The 12,821-nt window shown below is 42.1% G+C and overlaps 1 protein-coding gene across 5 annotated transcripts in view; it reads right to left on the bottom strand.

Annotated features, from left to right (window-relative positions):
• FGD5 (FYVE, RhoGEF and PH domain containing 5) overlaps positions 1–12,821 on the bottom strand; it is a 134,414-nt gene that overhangs the window by 101,934 nt on the left and 19,659 nt on the right. The gene's annotated exons all lie outside the window — the stretch shown is intronic.

Here is a 12,821-nt window from a genome sequence, read left to right as displayed (position 1 = left end):
AAAGAAACAACAAGAAGTAGCAATATTAAGAATGAGAACTGATATTCAATAGATATAATTCTGCCAATGATTTTAACTCTCAAAGACTAAATATAGTCTTTATTTATTTAAAATAGATTGTTCTAGCATTCCATTTTCTGACTATAAGCTTACTTTGAGTTATTGCTGAACTCATAACCCAGGAGTGAACAAAGGAAGACCAAAAACTCTCATATGGACTGGTAACACTGTATGTATTGTAGAACCAGGACTGTAAGCATGGTCCTAATTTGTCTAGATTTTCCTTCTCGGGTTCCCTTTTCTTTAATTTCAAAGCCAAAGTATTACTTTTACTTTATTTGTGTTTGGCAACATGACTTAATCATGAAACTTGAATCAAGGTTCTTTACATTTTATTTTGAATTTCTTGCCAGTTTCCTAGTCCATTGTTTCCATGGAATTCCTCACGACAAGGAACAAATTTCCACAGTGGCCTAAACAAGTACAGGAGAGAACAAGTTGGCTTTTTGATTTGCGGAATTCACGAGAGGACACTACCCAGTGGTACAGCACATGCTTAAAGGCTCAGGTGGAACCGCTGGGATCTCCACTTAAAAGCAGGGGTGGGGAATCTGTGGCCTTCAAAGGTGTTGTTGGACTCCAGCTTCCATGAGCCACAGTCAACATGGCCAACAAATAGTCAGGAATGATAAGAGCTGGAATCCAACATCTGTAAGGCCACAGATTTCCCAGCCATAACTTGAAAACATGAGTACAGAGCTGGGAAAGCCTTCCACTTGAACCACAGCCAATCTTAACAGATAGACAATATTGATCCAGGTGGGCAAACAGTCTCACAGTTTTATATGTTCATAGTTGGAAAATGTTTGTACTTTGGAAATGTGATAACAAGTCAAAGTGTGGTGCATTGCTACCTACAGCACAGATCAAATAACCTACCATGTACTAATGCAAAACGTGCCAAAGAATAGGAAGCTATCTCCCAGTACACATTTTCTGAGCCCATCACTCCATTTATTTGACTCCATGGTGAAGAACCAATATTTTGTACAGTGTATCTGAAAGCGATGTCCAATGGCAGAATAGCCACTGGCAGAGAGGCTGAGGAAATTCACCTGTACTAGCACCAAGTATCATTGCCTCATCCTTTTCATGACACATTGCTTCAAGCTCTTCTCTGCAATGGCCTGTCCAGCACTGGCTTCACTATTTCCTCAAAAGGAAAATAAGGACAAAACTGGAAGAGTGCTTTACCAGGAACAGGCACCACTCCTTGAACAGGGTCTGTCCCTGTTAAAGAGGGAAAATTGGAGCATCTGGAAATGGCATGGCGCAAAGTGAACTGAGCTTCAAGAAAGCTACTGAGGCCTAGTTATGGGAATCTAAGTACTTCCTGCATTGGTAGACGGTCTCCACTAGAGAGAGCAAAGGTCTCCACTAGAGAGAGCAAAGGAAACAAAGATGCAAGAAGGAACTATTCTTGCAATATGCTGTTGCTTTGATTATGTCCTACAGTATGGTGATGCCCCAGTGACAAACCCAGTCCAAGCTGATAGAAGTTCAGCTTGTGGCCTGTAGATCATGGAAAGGTGTTTGGTGGTGATAGGTCTAATTGTGCTTACTTTAGGCCTTTGAAGAGATACCCCCCTAATTAATCCGACCAATTACCCAAGCGAAAGGGTCCTTTTATTGGCTCTTTAAGAGGGGTCCTGGCAAAGCAGACCGTGCCTCTTAAATACATTCTCCCATCCATTAACTCTAATTGGTCCATTAAGATAAAATTAATTGTTGCGTGCCAGTGAAAAGCCAATATTAAGGGGCTTTACATTAAACCCCCATGGGTCCCATCAAAGCACAGTTCTTGCAGGATAATTAAAAGTGGACTGTATGCTATAAATAACTGTGTCGGATTGAACAACAGACCATAAACTATTGAATTAGATTTGTAACAACTGCAACTACAACACCCAAAAGCAATTGCATTTTTAATGCTATGGGATATAGGCACTGTGTATCATTAAGTAGCAAGGAAAAGAAGATTCACGGGCTGCCTCAGAGTGGTAATGCACCATGCCTCATCCAATAAATCTTTGCAATAAGAGTCGGCAAACAGCATATAGAGAAGATAATGCATTCCTATGCAGGATAGAAGAGGAGTTGGTGATTTCTAATGTGAACATACGCTGGCCATATTCTCATTCTTCTTCTCATTACAGGCAATACCGGACTAGTTTTGCAGGCTGATGAACTCCTTTCCTATCTGTAACAATTTTTGCACTCAATATTATAGCCAAGGTAGTATACAGTCAGTGTTACTAATGGCACCAGGAAGGAATAAGCGATAATATGCTCTAGTAGTTACAGTTGCTGTTGTATACGTCAGTGTTTTGCTTGGATACCACTGGTTGTGATAAAGGAACAGCATCACGTACACAACTAATTGTTACTAGCACATCATGCTACCTTAGGTATTACCTGGTAAAGAGGAATCGACACAGACATGTCTCTGATTATTACTGCCAGTATACCAATAATGGTGATGGAGTTACAATTTAGCTGATGTAATCCCGTGAATGCACATACATATAGACATAGTGCTAAACTTTTAAGAAACTACTGCATGAGGGGGTTAAGATTATAGGGTAAGATGTCCAGTCAGGCTTAGCACCTTGGGAGGAAGGATTACCACTTTGTTCTCTCACTTCCACCATGTGAACCCTACCAGCAAGGAAGTCCAAGCAAATTACTTAGAAACTCTTACCGTACTTAACCTGAAACTGTTCTTAACCTGAAGCACCACTTTCGCTAATTGGGCCTCCTGCTACCGCCGTGCCAAAGGAGCCCGATTTTTGTTCTTATCCTGAAGCAAAGTTCTTAACCTGAAGTAGTATTTCTGGGTTAGCGGAGTCTGTAACCTGAATCATATGCAACCTGAAGCGTATGTAACCCAAGGTACCACTGTACTTTGGGTGTGAGAAATTCAAATCTGCTATTATTTTGTGATTGGACAACATTTAGCTTGGTAAATCTATGTTTGATGAAGAAGCACATAAACTGCTTTTGGAAAACCAAGAAAATTTAATTTTACCTTCTGAAAACGTCAGGTGATGCTAAATATTAAGAATAAGAATATATAATATAACTGCATGTACTTGGCAATCATTTTTAATTATTTCTATGCAATTTTACACACATTTTACCTACCAAGTAAGACAAAATTATATTAATTTATTCAAAATATATTTTGTATTCCCAAGTACTGTGGAATGCCCTCCCATCATATGTCAAACAGATAAATAACTATATGGCATAAGGAATACATCTGAAAACAGCCCTGTACGGTTAAGTTTTTAATAGTTGATGTTTTGTTGTGTTTTTAATATTTTGTTTTTGGAGCTGCCCAGAGTGGCTGGGGCAACCCAGTCAGATGGATGGTATATAAAAAATAAAATTATTATTACTGTTATTATAAGTTGTGTTACAACATTTAGCACCCCTCATTTTTGAAACCTGAAAGTTGAAAAATTCAACACACCCTACTGTGTCCTGCCTTTGAAGCATTTGTAAGTAAACCATTTTTAACTTACCAAACATGTGGTCTTTTTCTATGCTAAGGGAAGTGAGGAACTTAGAAGCAACTTAGAAGGAGATTTTTTAAAAGCCTAACAGCCTATATTTCCATGCTTTACTTTGCTGCATGTTTCACGATTTTAAATCTCTGCTGGGATTTTAAATCTCTCACCAATGAGTACTTACTCCAAACCTGGATCCAGGCATTCAGGGAATATTACTTTTCTTCTACCACATCCAGTATCCATTATTCAACCAAACCGAATTAACCAGCACAACATTCAGTGGTATTTTTCTAGAAAAAGAAGTGCTGGGACTCACCATGAACTCCTCCCTTGTTCTCTTATAATGTCAATGGCGCCTACCTGAGATGTGAGGAAACTAAGTTCTGTCAGTTCCAGCTGAAAAAAAGTCCTGACACATCCCTTCCAACTCTATAATTCAACAATGTTGTTCATCTTCCAGTCTTCGGTTTCCTGATTTTATAAGGTAGGCTTCCCTTGCAACGTTCCTTATGATCACAGGATAAACACTGGGCGAGATATTTTGCTCCAAGAATGCTTTCTGCCTAAATTGTACTTACTCCTGGATAAATTGGCTCATGTTTTATGCCCCAGCCTGACGTTTCAAGTGGCAAGCTGACAGCAAATGCCCTCAGCCAGGAAATCAGCTTGAAAGGGAGGAATTCAGCCAACAATTCCCACGCTGGCACTCGGCCTTGCTAGGCAATCCTGGCAGGCTGCCTTCTGGTCTAGTTATAAGAGGAACCCTGTGGATCCAACCTAAGAGGCATCTAGTCCAGCTTTCTGCTTCCACACTGGCTGACCAGAAACATCTGGGAAGTCCACAGTTAAAATATGTAGGCAATAGCAGCACTCTCCCATTCTTGTGTCCCAGCCTTTGATATTTGGATGTAGAATGCATTTGACCCTAAAAATCCATCACAATCTTTTCCTTCATTAATTTGTGCAGCCCCCTTTTAAAGTCTTGTAATTCGCAAGAGCAAATTTGTACAAATTTGTCCTAAATCCCCATCTACTTTAATGGGATGAGTCCAAATTCTAGTATGATGTGCTGGGGGGTGCGGGTGGGACGGCGTCTCTCTGTCTATTTTCTGTACACCATGTATTCTTTTATAACCATCTGCCATGGCACCTACTTACTGTACTTCTATCCCCCCACCACAAGCCAAATGTGTCTCCTTTACAGCCAAAGAGCTGATAAGACACAGCCCTGCTGCAGCACACTCCAAATGATCACTCTTAGTGCAAATCTATATCTTAATATTCAACATGGGGAAGGTGCTGAAAATGGCATATCCGCGTCAAATTGTCTCTCACTCTTCTGTAACATGGAGCACTCCACCCAGAAGCTGACAACCACCACAACCTGTGCATTTCCTGTCCTTATTAGTTGTAGGCAATGGTGTGCAGTGGGGGAGAGGAAAGCACACCAGACCATTATCTCATTATGATACAGGAGGGGGTGAAAGAGGATACCATTCTTGGCAACAGACCCTTGGCCAGTGTCATGCATATTTCTGCCCTTAGGCAGGTTTCTTCCACACTACAGAAGAAGAGAAGAAGAAGAGTTTGGATTTGATATCCCACTTTATCACAACCCGAAGGAGTCTCAAAGCAGCTAACATTCTCCTTTCCCTTCCTCCCCCACAACAAACACTCTGTGAGGTGAGTGAGGCTGAGAGACTTCAGAGAAGTGTGACTGGCCCAAGGTCACCCAGCAGCTGCATGTGGAGGAGCGGGGACACAAACCCGGTTCCCCAGATTATGAATCCACTGTTTTTAACCACTACACCACACTGGCTCTCTACAGACCTTTTGTGGTGCATTATTTTTTCCAAAACCAGCTGGAAGTGGAATTAAACCAGAGGTTCCACACAGCACATAAAAGACCACTATATTATCCGAGAGTGCCCTTTGTCCCACTGCCAAAACCCCTCAGTAATGTCTGCTCAACAGTAAGTTGCAGCCAGCAAAAATTCCCAGCAAATTTTTTTCTTGTAGGTTCAACCTGTTTTATTGCTTTCTGATAAGCTTAGGTAGGGGATTAGCAATGAATGGCCTATTAATTACTTCTTGACTAACCTCTTTAGGACTTCCAGGTGGGAACTTTTCTCTTTTATTTTTATGTCATTTTTTATAGCAAAATAATGCTATTCCTTTATTACAGTGGGGGGGGGACCTAAGTGATGTAAGGAAACTATTAATTAAAGTCACCTCTTTTTCCAGAAACAGTAACAGACAGTGGGGCAATTAACAGAGGCTATACAGAGGTTGAGGGACACAGGTGGCACTGTGGGTTAAAGCCTCAGCGCCTAGGACTTGCTGATCGAAAGGTCGGCGGTTCGAATCCCTGCGGCGGGGTGCGCTCCCGCTGCTCGGTCCCAGCGCCTGCCAACCTAGCAGTTCAAAAGCACCTCCGGGTGCAAGTAGATAAATAGGGACCGCTTACCAGCGGGAAGGTAAACGGCATTTCCGTGTGCAGCTCTGGCTCGCCAGAGCAGCGATGTCACGCTGGCCATGTGACCCGGAAGTGTCTCCGGACAGCGCTGGCCCCTGGCCTCTTAAGTGAGATGGGCGCACAACCCCAGAGTCTGTCAAGACTGGCCCGTACGGGCAGGGGTACCTTTACCTTTACCTTTATACAGAGGTTGAATCTGTAAACAGGGAATGTTTAATCAAACGTGCAGGAGCCCTTAAAAACCTCAGTAGTGTTTTGCTTATCTACACTAGACAGGACGGTGCTGCAATGAAGTATAACTGCCCCTCCTTTTGCCACAATTCAGATATTAAAAACCAAAGGAGGACAGCACAGAAAACCATTTGAATGCAATGGAAGGACGACATCATCAGAATGCTCTGTAAACACTTAATGAATGAAGTTTTTCAAAAAGTGAAGAAACTTAGGAATCCGATTTCAAAGGAAAGGGCTAGTGCGGAAACAACCATAGCATGCAGACCAGGACTTAACAGAGCTGTACAGCCAGGGCAGGCGAGATCCTACAGCAACATGCATCAGATACTGCATTGTCAAGGGGAAATGTAATATATTCATTCTCTGCTTCTATTAACTCAATTTCCATTCCACTACATGGCCCATTTGAGCTCTCAGGGTGGCTAACCATAATAAACAGACAATAAAACAACAATAAAAACCAACAAAATAAAATACCAATTAAAAGAAGTGTTGCCAAGATAATAGTAAGACAGATTTGCAGTCACAAATAGATAGTACTGAGCTATGGAATGTAAAGCTCAGACCTAAGGAAAGGCAAGAGTGACATGCATCAGAAAGCTCTTTCACGAAAGCTTGAAAAGTGCACCTACAATGTGCTCATAGGTGAAACCCCCTTGTGCTGCTAGAAAGAGGGTATCAATCTGGGCCCCATGTTTTTATGCATCATCTGCTCCACACCTCTAGGTAGTTAAGGAGCCTGGTGGGAAAGATAGGGAAATGTATAGTTCTGCTCAAGAGTAGACCCACTGAAATGAATGAATCCCAATGAGATCTGCCCATTAATGTCATTGGGTCAAGTGAGTAGGGCAAACATTTGAATTAGTCCACCATTTGCACCTTTTCGTGTGTTTGTTATACATTATGTGAGTTACGAAGCATTTAATAATAATAATAATAATAATAATAATAATAATAATAATAATAATTTATTAGTTGTACCCCATCCATCTGGCTGGGTCTCCCCAGCCACTCTGGGCGGCTCCCAACAAAGATTAAAAATGCATTAAAATGTCTCACATTAAAAACTTCCCTAAACAGGGCTGCCTTCAGATGTCTTCTAAATGTCAGAAAGTAGTTTATTTCCTTGACATCTGATGGGAGGGCTTTCCACAGGATGGGCGCCACTACCGAGAAGGCCCTCTGCCTGTTTCCCTGTGACCCCACTTTTCGCAGTGAGGGAACTGCCAGAAGGCCCTCGGCGCTGGACCTCAGTGTCCGGGCTGAACGATGGGGGTGGAGACGCTCCTTTGGGTATACTGGGCCAAGGCTGTTAAGGGCTTTAAAGGTCAGCACCAACACTTTGAATTGTGCTTGGAAACGTAGACAGCACATCTGGCACAGTGGTTAGAGCATTGGACTGAGACCTGGGAGACTGAGGCTCTAGCCTTCACTCAGCCATGATGGTCAGGGGCCTGTGGATGTTTCTTAGCCTAAACCTACCTCACAGGGTTGTGAGGTTATAAAGGGGAGTGTAAGACCCATGTCTGAGCTTCTTGAAAAGTGGGATACAGACAACAGCTTTCAGTCAGTTTGTTTAACTTTGATCGCAATGATTGCCATTGCTGCGAATTACTGTAGTCCCTTGCAGAATAATTACAAGTCCTGAATTTCACCTTTTTTTTTACTTTGAAACCAATTAGCTTCTAGTGACAGCTGACAATCATCTCTGATTGTGCTGACAACTGTATAATAGGAGCCATAAACACAATTGGCTATTTGAAAACGTTAAAGCAGTGCAGTTTTCATCTTGTTAAAACTGCCCAGCGCTCTCATCTACCTAATATTTGGAACGGCCTCATCATCCCCAGAATTCTGATCTCTTATTCAATACACTTACACCTTTACCCACAGAAGAACTATCTCACCCCCTGCACCAGACTATTGGGAATTCAGTGCTAACTAGCGTTATAGATCCCACAAAGCGTTGTGTTTTGTTTTGAAACATAGGAGTCACTCCCATAGTTCTAATGTCCAGAGGTCAGAGTTTCTGATGTATCCAAAACAACACCATCCATGGAGAATGAGGAGATATCAGCAGGTGGGGGGGGGGACTCCAAGGTTTACAGAAGTACAAGCAATATTTTCTGGGGGGGAATACGTAGGTGGGAACCCGGCCCCCAAATAGCACCAGGATGCATGCTCAGTAGATGCAGAATGCAGACTGCTGGGGGCAGGGCAGAAAATCCGGAGGGATAAAATAACCTGAACAGGAAAATTCTACATTGCAACATTTTGTTCAGGTTCCACATGCACAGACTATAAGCCATACAAGACTGTGTGACTTTTCAAAGACAATGGACAAAAACCTTCATCCATCACCACCACACCTTGCCACTGGAAAGAGCCAAGAGCTGCCTGTGCAAGGAATAGAAGGAAATGACCTTGTACTAAATCTAACAAATGCTCCATCTAGCTCAGTGTTGTCTGCCCAAACTGGCAGCAGCTGGCCAGGATTTGAGGCAAGCGCTACCTGAAGACCCTCTCTTCTGAAATTCCCGACAGTGAGTCAGGTTACTCACGGGGAGGCCATTACAACAGAGGTATTTGTCTTCCTTTCTGAACACATTGCTTCCCAAAATGTTGGGATTTCCCAAAACATTGGGAAAATATAAAGTCTAGAATGATACTCCAAAAACAAGAGGTGAGAGGCAATATGCTGCTAGGCCACATCACGCAGCAGAAAATTCATCACTGCGGGGCCCATAGGCCTTCTCCACACGACATGACTAACTACTTTTCACGGAAAGAACAACCTTAACGGCATTTCTAATGCTGCATTACCAAATTATATTTTAATTATTAATGCTAGTTGGCTAAATTTTGGGTAACGCTGGTAACTGCCCTTCAGGGGACAATGTTCCAGTTACTAAGCCCCACGTCAGTAATTGAAAGGAAAGATTATCTCTTGCATGCTTTCATTACCGAGTTCTTTCGCTATCAATTTGACGGAATCTAATTAAAAAATATTAGCCAAGATATACCACACCCACCCGCACAAAGGCCTTTATTTCCCCTTTCTTTTCTGAAGAAAAGAAATTAAAAACCAAAGTCTTCTCTCTGGCCAGTTGTAATAAACCCCTGCAAACACTGGGGCTTCCGAGGCATCTAAATGGTGTTGTAATATGATAGTGTTTTTTTGAATTCTATTCATGAAACTCAATACAGTACAGAAAAACCATCATAATGAGGACTAAAGCTGGTGCAGTACAGAGGCAGGTAAGAGACTGAGGTGCCAATCAGGAAGTCCCCAGATCACATTCTGTCTCTAGTATGAACTCGCTGGTTGATCTTAGACAAACCTCTCTCTCTTAGTCTTCATTTCCCAATTATAATACTGACTCACCCTACTGGAGAATTATATTAAAGAAAGTGTGTGTAGAAGTGAAAACAATGTACAAAAGCAGAGTACAAAATTTCTTTCAATAATAGGCATAATTGCATACAAAACTGGATATATCTGGAAGAGTGAAAGAAAATGTGGGAAGATGGGAGTTGTATTCCAGCAACATCTGGAGGGCCACCAGTTCCACACTGCAGCATTACATAATGTTCTACGGTTTGCAACCCGGTAATATAAAGTGCTGTTTTGGGACTACAACTCCCATCATCCCTTGCTAACAGGACCAGTGGTCAGGGATGATGGGAATTGTAGCTCCAAAACAGCTGGAGGGCCAAGTTTGGCCATCACTGGCCTACACTGACTGTCAACCACTCTTAAGGGTTTTGAGCAGGGTTCTATCCCAGCCCTACCTGCAGAAGCTGGGGGCTCAACCTGGGATCTTCTATGTATGAGGCAGATGGCCTACTGCTGAGACATAGCCCTTCCTCATTGATTTCAGTGGGTCTACTCTAAGCATGACTAAGTCTGGACCCAACCCACAATGCTTTAATTGAAGCTGGGTTTTCCAGAACCATAGAGGAAATCATTGTATTCCTATTACAAAATGGGTGGTTTCACCCAGTGCTTTTTTTCTAAAAAAAATAAAAATGTTTAGGGGTACTCTCATTTTCCTACTCATACTGAAATACTGCCCCTCAATGAGGCCAAACTTAGATTCACAAAATGTTTAGGGGTATGCGTACCCCTGCATCCTCCAAGAAAAAAACAGCACTGGTTTCATCTGTTAAGTCTTTTTTATTTAAAAAAAAAATCAAAAGCAGTTGTCATTTTCCCCCAGAATACTGCATACATAGAAGCAGCCTTGAATACTGTGCTGAAACTTCCTGAACCAGTTTTGATTGGCTTCCCCTTAACAGACCCATGCTTCCATGGGAAGTTTATAAATGTGTCACAGCCATTTGCGTTGTTCAATATTTTAAACTTTTATCCGCAAGGAACACTCTGAAATTGTACTTCACTTGACAACAACAACAATAAGAGATATCAGTTTTCTCAGTCCAGATGCAACCACCGAAAGTGCCAGAGATAAACACCTATAAAGCCATGTGTCTGTGATCAGATATGAATGTATTTCTGTGTCAATATACTGCTGCCCAACCAAGGCTACCAGGCTGATAATACAGTAATGAAAAAACAGAATGGCGCATCCATTGACAAGTGAATCTAACTAGTATGATTCTTAAGATTTTTCTTTGGTCATGTCCCCAGAAAAACATGTTAAAATCTATGTAAAAAAATTCAGGATTTGAATTTAGCTCTTGAAGGCAAGACAGTTTTCACCCACATCCAAGGATAAACTACATGTGCATGATGTCTTCTATTAGTACTTATTTATTTATTGAATTTGTATACTGCCCTTCATCTGAAAATCTCAGGGTGGTTCACAGCAAAAAAATACAAGAAAAAAACCACAGGATGCATAATAAAAACAAGGGCAAGAACAAAACAATAACCCCCTTTCCACAAACACGTTTAAAAGGATATAGGATCCTTGATGTTACATGGATGTGGAAACTGGTCCTCCAGATGCTGCTAGACTACAACTCCCACCATCCCTAATTATTTACCATGCTGGCGGGGGTTGATGGGAGTTGGAGTCCAACAACACATCAAGCAGTGGTTTTTCTCAGGGGGCACTCAAGGGCACGCAGTACTGGCACCTCTTTTTGTTACTGTTAAAAAAAGTGGCATTTACTGTAACAACTTCACGGTGAGTAAGGTAAAGGGTAAAGGGGACCCCTCACCATTAGGTCCAGTCGTGACTGACTCTGGGGTTGCGGCGCTCATCTCGCTTTATTGGCCGAGGGAGCCGGCATACAGCTTTCGGGTCACGTGGCCAGCATGACTGGAGCAGTACCTATTTATCTACTTGCACTTTGATGTGCTTTCAAACTGCTAGGTTGGCAGGAGAGGGACCGAACAACGGGAGCTCATCCCGTCACAGGGATTTGAACCGCCAACCTTCTGATCAGCAAGTCCTAGGCTCTGTAGTTTAACCCACAGCACCACCCGCGTCCCTTCACGGTGAGTACCAGCACCTATTTTTCTAGAAAGAAAGCACCGGCCTTAAGGATCACCAGTTCCCCTTTCTAGCTTTATTATGTCAGAGTATTAAAGCGTTCTAGTTTAGCTGTGCATAGTTCAGCTGCTAACTGAAGCTCTGACCCAAGATTATGGGCGATGTACAACAAATGGTAAATAAAGTGAAAATCCCATTCTTTTTTTTTATAGAAATGTGTGTGCATGTGTCACTGGCTGATTGCCTTGACTGCCACCAAATATAATGATGAGTTTGGATAGCCCATAATAGCTAAGGAAATAGATGCTTCTTTCCCACACAGTTGTCCTTTCCTCTTTTTCTGCCTTGACTGGTATGGGGACAGATTTGCTTTCAAGTTGGCTGGTGTTTCCTCTGAGTTATAAACCTGCGAGGGATTGTTAAGATGGAATGTCAAAGCAAAAGAAATCTTTGCTTTGATAAGAGAAAACTAGTGAAATTAAAGGTTAGATCAAGATAGGGGTCCCCCCCTCTCCAAATGATCAGAAAGAAAAAAGCCTCACTGATGTCTCAGATCTCACAGCTTTGGATGTGTTTTTCAATTGATTCGAAAACTCTCACAAACATTGATCATGACAGACTTTGGTAAAAACAGCGAACTTCACGTAGTTTGTAATGGCTGAGTTTGGGGGAAGTCTACAGATTAATCCTTTAACTTTTGAAACTGACCCTTACAGGAGCAGACAAGAATAAGGAGTGACATAAAAGCAGGTAATGTAGAATGCAGTGTGGGAGCTAAGGAGGCAGGTAATGGATGAGCCACAAGCCCCACTGAAATGACAGCATCTAAATCAAACAAGCATGCAGACACATTATCCAGAATAAAAACAAGCAAGATTCAATCTATCTCTGTAGAAGTTAAGAAGTTCCTTAAAGGAAGTGTTATGAGAAAAAAAGTAGATCATCCAGCACAAAGGGGGGGGGAGGTGTACACAGGTTCTGACAATATTTACATCAGTTTGCATGGGCTTGTTATTGTTATGAGGGGGGAAACTGCTCCTTTTCCCTTATGGGGTACCCAAGAGCCCATATAGA

Source organism: Podarcis melisellensis, assembly GCF_964234715.1.
Source record: "Podarcis melisellensis genome assembly, chromosome: 2".
Taxonomy (NCBI): domain Eukaryota; kingdom Metazoa; phylum Chordata; class Lepidosauria; order Squamata; family Lacertidae; genus Podarcis; species Podarcis melisellensis.
The sequence above is the reverse complement of the archived record's forward strand: the minus strand, read 5'-3'. Positions and strand labels throughout refer to the sequence as shown.